At 38.1% G+C, this 15,157-nt stretch overlaps 1 long non-coding RNA gene across 1 annotated transcript in view; it reads left to right on the top strand.

Annotated features, from left to right (window-relative positions):
• The first annotated feature begins 5,364 nt into the window (after window positions 1-5,364).
• Window positions 5,365-15,157, top strand: part of LOC108449614 — a 17,644-nt gene continuing 7,851 nt past the window's right edge. Inside the window, exons 1-3 of the long non-coding RNA XR_001865844.1 lie at window positions 5,365-5,460; window positions 8,190-8,415; window positions 10,507-10,804. This is a non-coding gene — a long non-coding RNA (uncharacterized LOC108449614). The remainder of the gene's footprint in view (window positions 5,461-8,189; window positions 8,416-10,506; window positions 10,805-15,157) is intronic.

Below are 15,157 nucleotides of genomic sequence, written 5' to 3'. Positions count from 1 at the left end.
TCAGAAAATGCAAGGTATCAAGAGGAGAGACACCTGGGAGAATGTTTTTTTTAAATAACCAATGGGTTTTTGAATATTCAGTGTGAAGGTGCAGCAATTTTAACAAGTGAGACTGAGAGTGCCCCATTCCCAGAGGACTGTACAGTCCATTGATTTGGGCTTCCTCCAGAGAGCACCACGACTTGCAAGCTGTGAGTCCATCTTCTCTCATTCAGACTGAGCCAGCCAAGGTCTAACTCTTCACCAGAATACATTGGAGTCCAATTCCTTTCTCTGCTGAGTCCTGTTATTGTTAGAGAAAAATGCAAAGCTCTACATTAACAAAATCAGACAGAAAATAGGAGTCCAACACTTCAATCTGTATGCAGAAATAATTAATAACGTGCTGCACATTAAAATATTCAGAAAAGTAAATTCTTACCACATCTATAAGAAAACTATAATTATCTGAGTTTTATGAATGATGAAAATAAGACATATTTTCGTTTATATGTCTCGCTTTGCAAAAATTTTAGATGTCATAAATAGCAGTTATTCCTAGAAATACTTCCTAAATCTCAACACTGCTGCTTTGTGGTAGTGACCTGTGTTAATAATTTTGTAATAATTTGTTTTGAAGAATCATTTTCTGTGCATTTATTGAGTTTCAACATAATAGTGCTGAATAAATATTTTCTGCCCTTAAAAAATAAATATTTCTTCTCAATTTTAAAATAAATTATAATATTAAGTATAGAAGCAAAATAAGATGAAACTAAGCTGATGTCTTTCACTTTGCCTTGGTTCTAGAACTGATCAGAACAGTTCTATCTAAGCTCCACACAATTAGATTTGAAGTCAGTTCATCCTACTGTAAGAGAAGAAATCACAATTGGTCAATTTAGAAGCTGGAATGTTGCCACAAATAATCATTGTCTGATGCAAATCAAATAATAGTTATTGCTTAAATGTGCTGCATAAAATCTGTACAGAGGATACACTTCATAAGCAGTATTTATTTTCATGCAGTTTCCACACATATGATGTGGTAGCATCAGAAAAGCAGAGATAACAAGACTGTGAAGAAAACTATGTAGCAGTAGATTATTTTTACTGAAGGGTCTGCTCAGTTTTACAGCCTTATTACTCTAAAAAATTCCTAGCACATCAAAGTTTTTTGAAAAATAATGAAAAGAGGAAAAAAAAAAAAAGGAGAGAAGATTTTGGATATGTGAGGTCAGTGTGGCTGTAAAATGCATGGAAAGCTCCTTTTGCAGTCTGTGCCAGTATCAGAATGAAGGCTGTCCGAGGATGGCTGTCCTCTTCTCCTGACACAACCTTCTGCAGCAATGAAGCTTAACAGGGAACTTTTTCCTTCTTTGCAGCCTTGCAGTCCCTTTCAGCTGCTGTGGGATAGAATATAGAAAATAATGTTTTTGGGGAAAACACAGCATCCTAAAAGTAAGTGTTCAGAGGAAATTGCTTATCTAATGCACCTCTCCGTGTCTTTCTCCTCAGTGAAGGAAAAAGTACATTTGGCTACTGTATTTCCCAGTAGTAGTTAAATCAAAGGATGGGAGAGAAGAACCACAAATGCCTACTCAACATTTTTGTTCTGTTTAAGGTAACTTTGAAAATTCTGTTTGTGTATTTTAAAACAAAAGTGATCAAATAATACACTTTAATTTCCTATGCCTGTGTTTTATTCTCCACAAAGCCACTTTTGCACTGAGATTTAAAAATGCTCGGAGAGTTTTATGAAATATTCCCATGGCCAGTTTCCTGATTAATTAGTTTGTAATTCTTCATGGATAGCTGATATCTTTCAGACATTACCGTTGGGAGAGTAAGTTGTTACAGGAGTAGCAACAGGGAGATAGCAGATTTATAAGAGGAAGAATCTATGCAGGCTGCTATGCAGACATTTCAATTCCTCCACAGACTTTACTGTATATATATATCCACTGGAAGAAATCCTGTTTCCACTGAACTCAGTGGGACCTTACCAGTAATTTCCAAGTGACTAATATTTTACCTAAGGAATTTTGAAATGGATGTAAGCCATCAGTCTTCAGGACACTGAGGAACCTCCAATGAGTAGAGTTGGGAAGGGAATTCTCCCTGTGGGCAGACAGAGATGTTGTGGTAGAGTTCCAGGCCCTGTGCCCAAGTGTGGAGTCACATTGAGAGACTGACTCTGCTTCTAGCAGGACAACAACTTCCTGCATCAGTACTCCCACTTGACAGTCTCACTGGGACTAACTGAGGTCTTCCCAGTCACTGAAAGATTTTATAAGACTTTTATATAAGACTTTTTCTGCATCTCTGGGCATGCCATGTCTTCATCCCTTAAACAACTCTTTGCTCCAGAATTCCTTACACCTTATCCTCATTTATCTAGGATCAGTCCCTTTTGAAGACAGAATTTTTGGCTACATGGACCACTATGCTTTTTTCATAAGATCGCTCTCAGAAATGTTTCATCAGTGTCATGTAGGAAGCATTCCTTAGCCTCTGACAAAAAGACAATGGTCACAGAGAGCTACTGTCAGGGTTGGGATTTCATATTTCACTGATCTATACCATATTCACACATTTTTATCTAACCAACTATCACCTCCTCTCATTCTCCAGCTCTTCAGCATTCCCCTTCTTCTAAATACAGAATAAAGGACTTTTCTTTAATTTTTGGCTTTCCTTGTGTCCAGGATAGATTTCAGCTAAGTATTCCCAGCCCACATATCTGACAACTCTGGTTCCTTCTCTGTTGCTTTCCCATCCTCCCCACAGCCTGCAGCACCTCCTAATTTAGTAGTATCTTCAGATTTAACAAATGTGGTGTATGCTCCTCCTTCAGGGTCATTAATAAAAACATTGGATCATGCTGGGCCAAATTCCCATTGCCACAGCACTTCCCTACAGCATGATGCATTGCTGTTTAAATTATACCTCGGTGAGTGCTCCTTTGCATTGTGCACCCCCAGTGCTGAGGATGTGCTGTAGTGAAAAATTGTAGATAACAGTAGACTAGAATATTCTTATATCTTGGGTTTAAATAGGCTATATTTCAAAAGTTTCCTTCCACATCTGTAGTTTGAAATGCAGGTGTACCATATCTTAGTAGACAGAGGAGACGTATTAATGGGTTTGGCAGTGCTTGGAAAGTACAGATTGAGCCAACTGTTTGACTTTGGGAGAATGCCTAATGTTTTATTAGCACTTCTGCTTCTTCTCAAGAGAAGTCAATGCTCTTTTGGGAGGTCTGATAAGAAAAGTCATTAATAGGGTACTAGTGTTTCCAAGGAGGGAAATTAAAATAATTCTGTACCCCAAAAAGTGACTTGTTTATAAGTGTATCTCAAGTTATTCTAACTCGTACCTCCAGTCATAAAAGGCATGAGGTATCAGGAGACTGTGAGGGTAATGACATCCTCTTCCTCCCTGGGCACTTTGCAAATGTGTAAAGCTAAATAGCAGTTCCAAATAGTTGACCTTACCTGGGATTTCTCAGTAAGGTCAACTTCTTGTCAGATAGCTATTTTCTGAATGCAACCTAACAGAGAAACTTAATGACCTCTATTTACTTCAAGTAGAAATCCATCAAAGGGACAATTAGCTAATTTTAAGCATAAATTGGCTCCCTGGTGAGAAGCAAGCTTATAAATAAACCATTTCATTTGTTCACTGAACTAGACTGTCATGCAAGTGAAATTGCTGACTCCAAAGCACACAAATCGGCAAACTTTTCTTGCCTTAAGTGCCCTGAGAGGAGTTAGGGGAAGAAACCATGGCAAGCAGCTTCCTTTGCCACTGCTGCTGTGTGGGCAGGCTGGATCCAGACTCATCCCTGCTCTACCTACACCATTTGCTGGAATAAGGGAGCCCAAGCTCTCTCCAGTGACTCTGTTAGCTGGCAGTAAATGGTGCAGATAGACACAGCACTTCATCTCTCCAGCTTGCACGTGAGCAGTGTGGACACTAGCACAGCAAATGGAGGGAAGAGCAGGTCCATGCTCACAGTTTGTGTAGAATCCAAGTGTTTGCAAGAAATCTGAACTGTTGCCTGATGGTTTTCCTCTCTTGAGTGTTCCTGTCACCATGGTACATGAGCACCTTTAGTCTTCACTGCAATTGTTTTTTCAGTATGAAACAGATTCCTGAAGGAATGGAAGTGTTGGTTTGTGGCAGAGTCACTGTGCCTCAGTTTCCCATGTGAGGCTCTTGGTGGGACCTTTCCAGAGGAGTGAGGCAAGGAAGAATGTGGAAGGTATCTTTTCAGCTTTATACCGGCTAGCGCTTGTATTTCAATGCCTTAGAAAGCCTCGAGCAGCCTTGAGAGGTAGCAAGGGCGATCTAGCACTTTAGTAGCTCTAGAATCGGTACCTGAATCAGCTGCAGAGCAAATACCATCAGCAGAAGCAAAGAGGGAGAAATATAGCTCCCTGCTCGCTCAATTCCCTGCAGTTAGAAGCTTTCAAATGAGACAGACAACCAGAGATGCTCACAGGAAAGTTGCTGAGCTGAGAGAGAGCGTTTGCCTCTCCTCGACCATCTTTATTCGGAGAAGGGGAAAGGGGAGGACTGGGGGCGGACCCGGGGCGAGCGGCCAATCAGACACTGCTGAAGAGTCTGAGTTACATTTGGCTTTGGCCGTGCTTGGAACAAAGGAGCTCGGAGCACATGTCTTTGGGAGGGGGGAGGGGAAGCTCGGAACAGGCAGCAACAGAAGAAAGGTCCAAATCTCAGGAGGTGCCTTATGACACACACTGGGGGCTTTCTTCTTCTTTCCAAATCAACATTCCTTAAAAGCAGCATGTGCATTTTACCAGTACTCATCCCCACCCTATGTCCACAATATTAGCTTTGTTTGAGGGGTGAATACACGACAGTAGCCTCAAGGTTTTTAAGATATGACAAATAGGGCAATAGAGAAAAGGAGGGACATTGCAGGGCAGTTTCCAATCCCATGAGATGTGTGGACTGAAAATGTCTGATGAGACCCCAGTGCATTTTCAAGCAGAAAAAAGAATGGAGCCTTTCTAGGTCAGATAGGGAGCTCAGGAGGGAAACTTTATAGCTGTCTTCACTCTATTTGAATAGTTTGCTCCAGTTTGCTGTGCTCAATGCTATCAGACCAGAGATTAATTGTTTATAAAGGCAGCCAAGTACCTGCTAGAGGCAATAAAAAGGGGAAGGAAGAACAGATCCTTTAAGTAGAATTTAATGACCTTCTGCATATTGTTTTACTTTGCCAGCTTAATGTATAGTAATTTGTATAAATATGTGTGTGTCCTTGTGCACAGGATGCTGCATATGTGGTGAGATTGCACTTGTACACCCAGTTTGCTCTGTTCTTTAATGCTGATTATCTTTGCTCACAGGAACGTCCCATGACTAAATCAATGAATCTCACCCAAACTAATCTGAAAACAAGAGATACAACTGTTTTCACAGCTGGGAACAAGAAGTCTCTGTCCTCAGGTAGATTACCTATGTTCAGTGGATTTTTGGGACCTTCATCATTCTTTGAAACAGGTGACAGAAGAGTTCAAAAGACTGCTTTGGTCTTTCATACCTGCTAAATTATGGGAAGGTCTGTTCATGCTGAGGATTTCTCCCAGAAGTTTTACCTTGATGGGGCTTTACGGAATCCCACCTGACACACTGTTGCATTTAGGCCTGATTTAGAAAACTTATGTCTCATCTATTTTAAAGTACTGAAGTATCAGATCATTTTCAGCTGGAACACTGAAACCTTTCCAATAATCACAGAGGAGAACGGACTGGGAAAACTCAATATACAACTTTTGCCCCAGAGAAGTCAAGCATAAAATCTTAGCTTCATGTTCTTTATTTTACATATATATATATATCCACAGAAGTGTGTCCTGGAAAGAAGGAAGACTGAGGAACATCTGTCTTAATATCACTGAGATATTTGTAGTAAAGGCAGGTTAGTTTTTTCTTTCCTTAAATTTTTGTACAATCTGAGTTGATAAATGCCATAACTGAAATTAATAGCCATTCACCAGAAGTTACAGATGTGGAAATATAAATCAATAAATACAATTAGTTCAGTCCTTAACCAACTCACACCAGACCTGTGGTTAACAGAGCTACCTCCATTTACAAACCATTTAAAGACACAATTAAACACAAGAAACATTGTCGAGGATTTTTTTCTTCCACTTAATCTCAGTGTTTAGAAAAGAACGAGTCTGCTACAAAAAAAAAAAAAAAAAAAAAAAAAAAAAAAAGAGGCTAAGAATAGACCCTAAAGTATGTTTGGTAGAAGAGGACTCATGCTCCCAGTATTTTGTGGAGAGCCACAGCTGTGGGTCAGCACACATTCCCATAAAATGGTTATCAGATGCAAGCATGAAATTTCCCAGCAGTACTCTGTGGTTCAGTTAGCAGCTAGCAATTCTCACCACACAGCTGAAGTCATTTCCCTGGGTTTGCCCTAGTTTTTTAAACAAAATGAAACACACCGCAAATTCTGGAAAGCTGAGAAGATAATTCTTGAAGCCATTGCTCAATTTGGGAAAACTATGGGAGGGAGAAGAGATTTAAGGTATGTTCATGAGGCATATAGGCACATTCTGTCTTTTAGTGTATCTTCAATGCAACAAAAGGAAAAGTTGTTTTCAGTTATTTTTCCAAAGTCAGACACACATCACCCTCCTCCCAGCTTGCAAATTTTATCTCTTACTCCCTGCAGGAAGGAATAGCTGAGATATTCATATCAAAGCTGCAGGCTAGGGTCAAAGCAAGCGTCACTGATGAGATGTTCCCACTGTTTAGAGTCATCCCTGATTTCAGTGGAAAGAAAACCCATCTGTCTTCTGTTCCCCTTTACTGGATGATTTGATCATGCCTTAGAAGGATAACACTTCAAGAGTGCTAAGTGAAGATGAGTGCCATCTATTCCATGTGGTTGTCTTGGATCCTGCCACAAGGTTCAATCTGAACTGAAATCAAACACAAGTCCTTTCAAACTTGCTTTGACAGAATAATGTGTCCTCTAGATGAGAAACCAACTAGGTGAACTGACTGACTGTTTCAGGTTATTATGATGGAAAAAAAGAATTATAAATGTTTTTAAAGATTCTGGTTGCAGTACAAATTAAGATGCATGTTTCTTTTCTGCAAAGAGGTCATGCTGCTCTAGGTATTCACTGGCATAGCCATTCCCAGTAAGTGTCCATGCAGGGAATGCTAAAATTGCAGTTTCTTCTGTGTTACCTTCCATAAAAGTTGCTTAGGCTGTTCTTAGGATGGGCTTGCATGGGAAGTATAGTGTCAGCACTGTGAATTAACTGTGAGTTACAGATACAAGAAAAGTGGGAAAAGAAAGGAATTTTGCTGAATTTTGGCATCAGAGATGGCTTATTCCTCCAACTAGTCTTCTCTGACTTCATCTCTGGTCAGCAAAGACAAAACAACATCCCTGGAAGACAATTCAGGGCACCTAATCTAATATCTGCTTAAAATCCCCTTCTGGAAGAGTCCCTGCTTTGGTCCATTAACTATAGAGGGCGAAAAGGCAGTTACACGTGGGGATGTCAATGCCTCCTGACCAGTGGTGTTTTCTGAGGGAAAGTCCATGAAAGGAGGAGAAGATCACTTACAACTGCTGTTCGTCACACACCTCTGCTTCACTTATCATAGCACACAGATCCCACTTACAGCTGAATGGCAGGGCCCCTGATGGTCACCATCTTGAGGCATTTAGATTCATTTGCCAGGTTTAACTTCCAGACCACTGCAGAACATGAATGCTCTAGATTGTATTATTGTTTTCCTTGATGGATGTATTATTATTAAATCTCATGGCATAGATCAAGATACAAAAAAATGACAGTCTGAATTTGAAGATCATACATGAAAGATATGAGACCTGATAGGAAAATAAAATAATTATTTTTATAATCTGAGAAACCATTTACATATACTAGAATATTTAATATTGCCTAAACTATTCTTTCAAAACATGAGAAAATGAGACATAGGGTATTACAAATATAAATCTTACACTCCAGTCCCAGCCCCTATCCTGTTTTGTGACCACAGGCACTCTTGTGTATTTCCCTCATTTTCTAAACAGGGTCAGCAATAAACAGTTATTATTATCTATCTCTTAGGTAACAGTTTTATCCATCAGTCTCAAACTACATTGCTAACAAGGTCGCATTACTTTTGTTTTCCAGATCTGGGGCAGGGACTGTGCAGAGATTAACAAAAGGACTTGTCCAGCCTTCCCAGCAGATTGAATTGGAACAGGACACTCTTCTCCTACTTCTTAGGTTACTCCTGTACCTGCTGACTCCCACTTTGCAAATTGCTCACTAATCCACAGTGGGTGCTAAACAGAAGCAATCAAAGTTTAGGACTACTCATCCTGAGTTGAAAGAAATGATGTACACTAAGTGCATGGTAAATATTTTATGCATCATCTCCATAAGACACGAAAGATTAGTATATCATTGCTCAAAATACAAGGAAGAATTTGCTTGACAGAAAAATGTTGCTTTCGTGACTATTTTGTATAGCTGGTCAGCAAATGGATTTTCCAACCAAGGGGAAAATAGAACCAAAACAGAATCTTGAAAAATTCTTTTACAGAATAACATGCAAAAATATGTGTTCACTTCAGGTCAATGAAAAACTTTATTCTGATAAATTGAAAATATTATCTCATAAGCAGACCTTTAATTGGTCCTTTTAAAATAAGAAAATCTACTTTTTAAGTATGCTTTGGTATTGATTTTAAAAGAAATATAGTAAAAACCAGTAAGATTTACAAATTATTCTTTCATTATAGACAGAAAAAGTTTTCAAAGATTAATTTCCCAACTGTTTTCTTCTCCACTCTTCCCATTTAAAAAATAGATGTTTACTCTGTAGTGTGGTCTTTTAACCACTCTAAATACTTCAGACTTACCCTTTTACAACAGTTCCTATATTATTGTTTCTACCTCTTCTGTATTTTTACAATTAGCACCCTAACCTTTTCTTATCAATGTATTGTAATGATTTACTTAGTTCTAGTTAATAAGATACTTTTGTTCATATTTGTGTTTCAGGATTCTTTGCTAATTTAGTTGCTGTTTAAAAGTAATAATTCTAAGTGGACCAAATATGTTAATGTGGTTTATTTGGGCTTGATATCAATATCAGTGTAGCACTGATTCAAAAGTTATCAGAAGTAAGCTAAATGGTTTTAAGGAACAAACTCGGTGAAGTGGAATTCTTCTGACACCAGCAATGGATTGCTTTCCATATCTTCTGGAGTAAAACTGCTACAACAGGAACCTTCAGAGGTTTTAGATTAAATTTCAGAAATTTTAACAAAAATTATAATGGGAAAATACCACCTGCCTAATCATTCAGCTGGTATAAGTGTATAGACATAAATATAGATAGATAGATAGATATAGATATAGATATAGATATGGATAGATATATTCTAGTTATTGAATTTGTGTGGTAGGTATTTTATTTTTAGTGTGTTATGACAAATCACAGGTATAAGAAAGCAAAATGCAACATAGCCTTGAGATATTTCAACAAATCTCATATTTTCTCATGGTATAGATATAGATATAGATATAGATAGATATATTCTGGTTATTGAATTTGTGTGGTAGGTATTTTATTTTTAGTGTGTTATGACAAATCACAGGTATAAGAAAGCAAAATCCAACATAGCCTTGAGATATTTCAACAAATCTCATATTTTCTCATGGCTCAACTTTTGACATTTAAATATTTTCTTTTGACAACCCTGCCATATGGCTTTCCACTGGCATTTTCCAGGCTTAACTTCTTCAACAATGTATTAGGATGCTGAATCAGAAAAGAACTCTCAGCATTGTAAGCAACACAGGCCAGAAGCTCCCTTTTGCCACAAACTGAAGGTCTATAGAACTGAGCTGCTCAGACTGAGCGCTTTTCCCATGGGATGCTCTGGCTGAGTGTCTGCAGTATGCAGACCACTCTTACATGTAATGGTTACAAAAAAAGCCTATGGGCAAAAGTTAAGTGGAAAAAGAAAACTGAAATAAAAGCAGTCATTCAAGGTGGAAAAGAGCTAATATAGCCTGTCTTTCAGCAGCCCTTTCTGATAGCTTGTAAAATATATTTGCCCTTCCCTCGATGGAGACACCAAACATCCCTTTTTTATGGAACCACTTACTTTTCTGACGCTTTTTGGTACTTAACACTGCTTGTGATTTCTACTTCTTCATCATATTTTCTTGAAATTAGACAAAGACCTCAAACATTATTAGGAAAGGTCAGATGGATAGATAGACACATGCGCGCACACAGAGTATGATCAAACAAGCCTCATTTCCTTAAAAGCCTGAGGTAAAAATAACATTTTGGAATTTCCACTGCCAGAGTTTTGAGCACTTCTCATTACTGGATCAGGAATGAACCTTGGCACTGCTGACTGGAGTCATTTATTGTAGACAGTGGAATTATTGTTTACCCTCCAACAAAATGTTTCCTTCTTCTTCTAAGCCTCATATGAGAAGTGGGCAAATTGCTTAAGAGGAGAAGTCTAAATCCCACCATGGCTACTAGAATCCCTCAACCTTCTGAGAAGTACCAAGGAGCTGTAAGTGAGGAATAATTGATTTGACATGCTTAATCTATTCCTTTTGCATGGATATGTGTGAGCATGTGGCAGTTTCCCCACATCAACCATCAACTGAGGAAAGTTCACCTACCACAAGTCCAGTGAGAAAAAGCTTGTCTGGGCATGATAACAGCACAGAAACCTTTTACATGATCTACAAAGAACTGACTGATGAAGAAGGTGAGTGCAGAGCAATTAGTCTCTCTCATAGTGAAGGAATCAAGGGTTCACATGCATTGATAACAGCATTGCTGCTAAAACAAACAAAGGGAGAACCTCTTTCACACGTAACGTACTTTCAAGATTACAACATGCAATATAAAAATAAAAGAATTATAAAAAAAGCCAGTCATGATGTTTCCATGGAATGAAAGAATAGTACAAATGTAAGCTAAGCACAGCCATTAGCTGCCTCTTACTCCATGTAATTTTCTTCTCTGCCCCTGAGATCCACCATTATATCTTTCGCTTTCCCTGTAGCACAGAACCTCCAAGAAAAAATGAAGGACTCTGACACAGCAGTTGCCCCAGGAAGGAGGGATTTACACAAGAGCAGGATCACTTTTCTCTGGCCTGAGCCCTTCCTTGCACTGTATTCCTGCCTCTTATTGCTGAAATACACTTCTCTGTCCCCCTCCTACTGCCTATACAACATTACCTCACCCAGGGAAAGTGGCAACTATAGAGAGACACACAAGTTGTTAATGAATACCATCCAGCTATTTGAGAGCAGGATGCAGTGGTTTCAATGACATTAGAAAAGCATGCTAAATTTCTATGGTTGAATTCAAGGTAGAAGCTGTAGCCTGTGCCTTACAATAAGGAAACACGAATTTAGCACAGGCAAGTGGTGTTCTCACCGCAGGGAGTGGAGAGAAAAAACTCCTTTGCACACATCATCCCAGGGAAATGTTTCTGCCAGAAGAGTACTTTGGAGACATTTTCACCTTTCAGATGAAAAGGTGTGTAGCTACAATTCAGCTGAACAATACTTGAATTGTAACAGCACCTGTTCAGATGAGCTCCTAAAAAAATACAAATCAGCAACTTTAAAGGTGGCCCAAATTAGTGCATATGCTGATGAAATTGAAGTCATCCAAGAATACCTGTAAAACCTCGGGCAAGGAGATGCCTGATGTCTCCTTAGAAAAATGATGAGCTTTTCTTCATATTTCACTGACCTAACAATGAACTCAGATCTTGCAGAAAGCAGTTTGTACCCCATTGATGAATTCCCCTGTGTTTGACAACCCTGTAAGAAAAGCAGCTGATGAAGCAGATGCAAGGGGCATGATTATTTCTACCACCATTCATCAGAAAACTGTTAGTTTCAAGTTGTTCTAATAAAAAAAAAAACCTCTTTAAAAGCATGAAGTTATGCCTCTTGAAACTTTGCCAAAAGGATTTTTCCAAAAATTCCAAAAAAAAAAAAAAAAAAAAAAGGTGTAAAATGACATTGAAAACTAGTATTGGAGGCTTTTATTTGCAAAATTTTCTCACCTTGGCTAGTGAAAAAGATTACAGAAAACCTCTCTGAATTGGAATTAGACTCACCATTTCTAGAGGCCAGATAAAATTACTACAGCCGTGTCACAAACAGTAATTTATAGCTTTGAATCATTTTTGATGAAAAATGAGAAGAACCAACAAAAAAAACTTGCAGCAAAAAAAATTAGGAGAATTGCAGAAAACTTGTGTTGCCAGAGATTAAATGCCTGTCTGTTAAACAAAATAAAAACAAAAAAATAAAAAACTTCCCCAATGCTGCTGAATTCATGCAGGCTGAATTCAAAATTGAAGATCATGCCAACACTTCAGGAAATTAAACTGATGAAACTTTTCTCTGTCTCCAAATGCCAACTGTGAGTATGATGCAGCTGGCAAAGGCTGAGGTCTTCTCAATGACAAAATCCAGCATATGCTTTGAAACAAGAGAATTGACTCTATTTTGATATGTATGGTTGAAATTTTGGATTGCTCTGTCATTTTCTAAAATTATGTTAAATTATGGAACTATTTATTCATCAAGTAATTATTTTAAATGTGCTAACACTACTTCATACTATTATTATTTCTTTAATGAATTTTTGTGGTGAACTACCTGATGATGTAAATTATCCACAGATGTATGTGCATGGTTACATTCATGAAATTCTATCTTTAGAGAAGTGCAGATTGCTCGAGATGTTATTTTCGTCAATAATATGTAATATAGCTACAAATTTCATTCACCACATTTTGGAAGCAAAACCCTAATGTTTTCTCTAGCAAAAACCTGCAGAATAGGTCACCTTGAAGTTGTTTATGGTTAGATGAAAATTCCAGTTAAGAAGGCACCTGTAGGTCCACTGCTGGGACTGGGAAGGATAATAACTGCTCCACCATATTTGTCTTCTTTATTATACCCTAGTAACTCTTCCCTACCTATGATTAAATCTCTAAATGGAGATTTGTGTCTCTGTCTTTCATAGGTTTCCTTTCATTACTTGAAAGCAGCGTGCCATGAAGTACTTAGTTTCATATCCCTGCCCAGTTCCATCCTGCTCTTTCCACTGGAATTCCATTCTTTTTCATCATAAATAGACCATTTTAAACAACTGATCTTCTGCATCATAGCCTTATATCAGCTTCATATCCAAATTATTCTTTTCTTGTGATATATTTGCTGTTTACTAATATCCAGTAATTTTAATCATATTCAGTTTAGCCATGAGTTTATTTACTCACTTCTTTTGACCCACTCTGACTACTTTCTGGAAGGTAGTGGTTAACACCATTATAGCAGTACTTGAGTTGTTATTTAATATATCTTCACTTTGCTTTAACTCTCAATGTTATTGCAGTTTCCCTGTTCAGCTTGTAACATAATTTGTATTTCAATGTCACCTCCCTTTGGGACAACAATTCTAGAAAATTAAGGTATTACAGTTTGCTGTCAAAAATGACACAAACAGCTGACCGCTGTACAGAAATATCTTGAATTGGACTGGTAGGAATAAGAAGTGATCTGTTAGCAACAAAATGCATTGTCCTTTGAGGCCTCTTCCTTGGGTAACAAAGTAATATGTCATATTGAAATTCCTTGTGGGGGCTCTTAGTATTTGCCGGCTAAAGACAACATACAGACTCTTCTGCTTCCGACCACTCTGTGTCCTTATGGCCTGTCCATCAAAATTATGGAAGGAAAGCAGTTCATTAAGCACTGCTTTAAAATATTTTCTGTATACCACTAAAGCACTCAGAGGGAAGAAAAAGAGCTACTAAACAAAAATAGTGACAAGATTGCAGGTCTTGTGTTTCTTGAGTAAGAAGTGAACTTACTTAATGTACAGTAGGACACAAAATAATGATCTGAGTTCTACAGCAGCTTTTGTTCAAGAGTTCAGATGGTGGGTAAGGTGTGTGAAGTTAAAAGGAATGAAATACCTCAGAGGCACTACTTCAGACAGTGTATTTTTAGCCTACTGAGCAAGAAAAATATGAGTAAGGCAAACATTTCCCAGAGTCCTTGGGTTTGTATGATATGCCTGACACAATCAATTTAAAATTCTTAGGAAGCAGTTCTGTATGTATTCATGCACTAAAATCAATGAAGTCTTATACACAGAGTCTTGGTGTAATTACTCAGGGTTTCAAGATTACCTACAGCCACTTGCATTGACAGAGTATTTCATTCCACATGAATTCCTGGGGATGTCTTTTCTTTTCCAGTCTTTAATAAACACATATTCAGACAAAATTGTTGCTTGAACTGGGCAAAGGTTTTTGAGCTTAAAATCCAGTCAGAATCAAAATAGTCCATACTTAGAGGTGAGCTACAAGAAATCTCATAATCCCCTCTCGGAGAACACAGCATGAGAGCACACGAACAGCTGAATCAGGTTAGACCAACTCTGTGGCTGAGATGGATAGTCATGACTCTGTGTTTAATAAAAAATTATCTGTTCCTTTTTCTTCTCATGATTTTTTCCAATCACTTTTGGAAACCATGAAAGCTCCCAGCATCTACAATTTCCAGGGGACAAGAAGTTCTTTGTGTCTGGTTGAAGAAAAATCACCTTTTGGTTTACAAACCTGCTGCCTGGTTTGTTGATGTACTAGTTCTTGTACTGGAAGAGACAGCAAACAATAATCTCCTATTCACCTTCTCCATGTCATTCATGCTTTTGCATATCTCCTTTCACTCACCTTCTTCTTCCAGGTTGAAAAGTCCCGGTCTATTTATTTGCTCCTCATATGGAAAATATTTCATGCCTCTGATTACCCTTGTCCTTCTTAAAAACTTTCCTAGTTCTACTACATCCTTCCTGAAGGTGGAGGGGAGAGAGTGAAGGAAAGCATCCTAAGTTGAGCCCTATCACTAGAATGCAGGTGTATTTTACAGTAGGAATGGTTTGCTCCCTATTCCTTTCCTAATACAGCTTAATATTCAATTTGCCTTTCTGAGGGTGAGGAACCAACCATTTATTATAACCACAAGATTTTATCTCTTGGAGGTAGTGCCCATTTACACATTTTTACTTGCTCATCTTT

This window comes from Corvus brachyrhynchos, unplaced genomic scaffold, assembly GCF_000691975.1.
Source record: "Corvus brachyrhynchos isolate BGI_N302 unplaced genomic scaffold, ASM69197v1 scaffold28, whole genome shotgun sequence".
NCBI classification, from domain to species: Eukaryota; Metazoa; Chordata; class Aves; order Passeriformes; family Corvidae; genus Corvus; species Corvus brachyrhynchos.
Note: the sequence above shows the minus strand (reverse complement) of the source record. Positions and strands in the feature narration are given on the sequence as shown.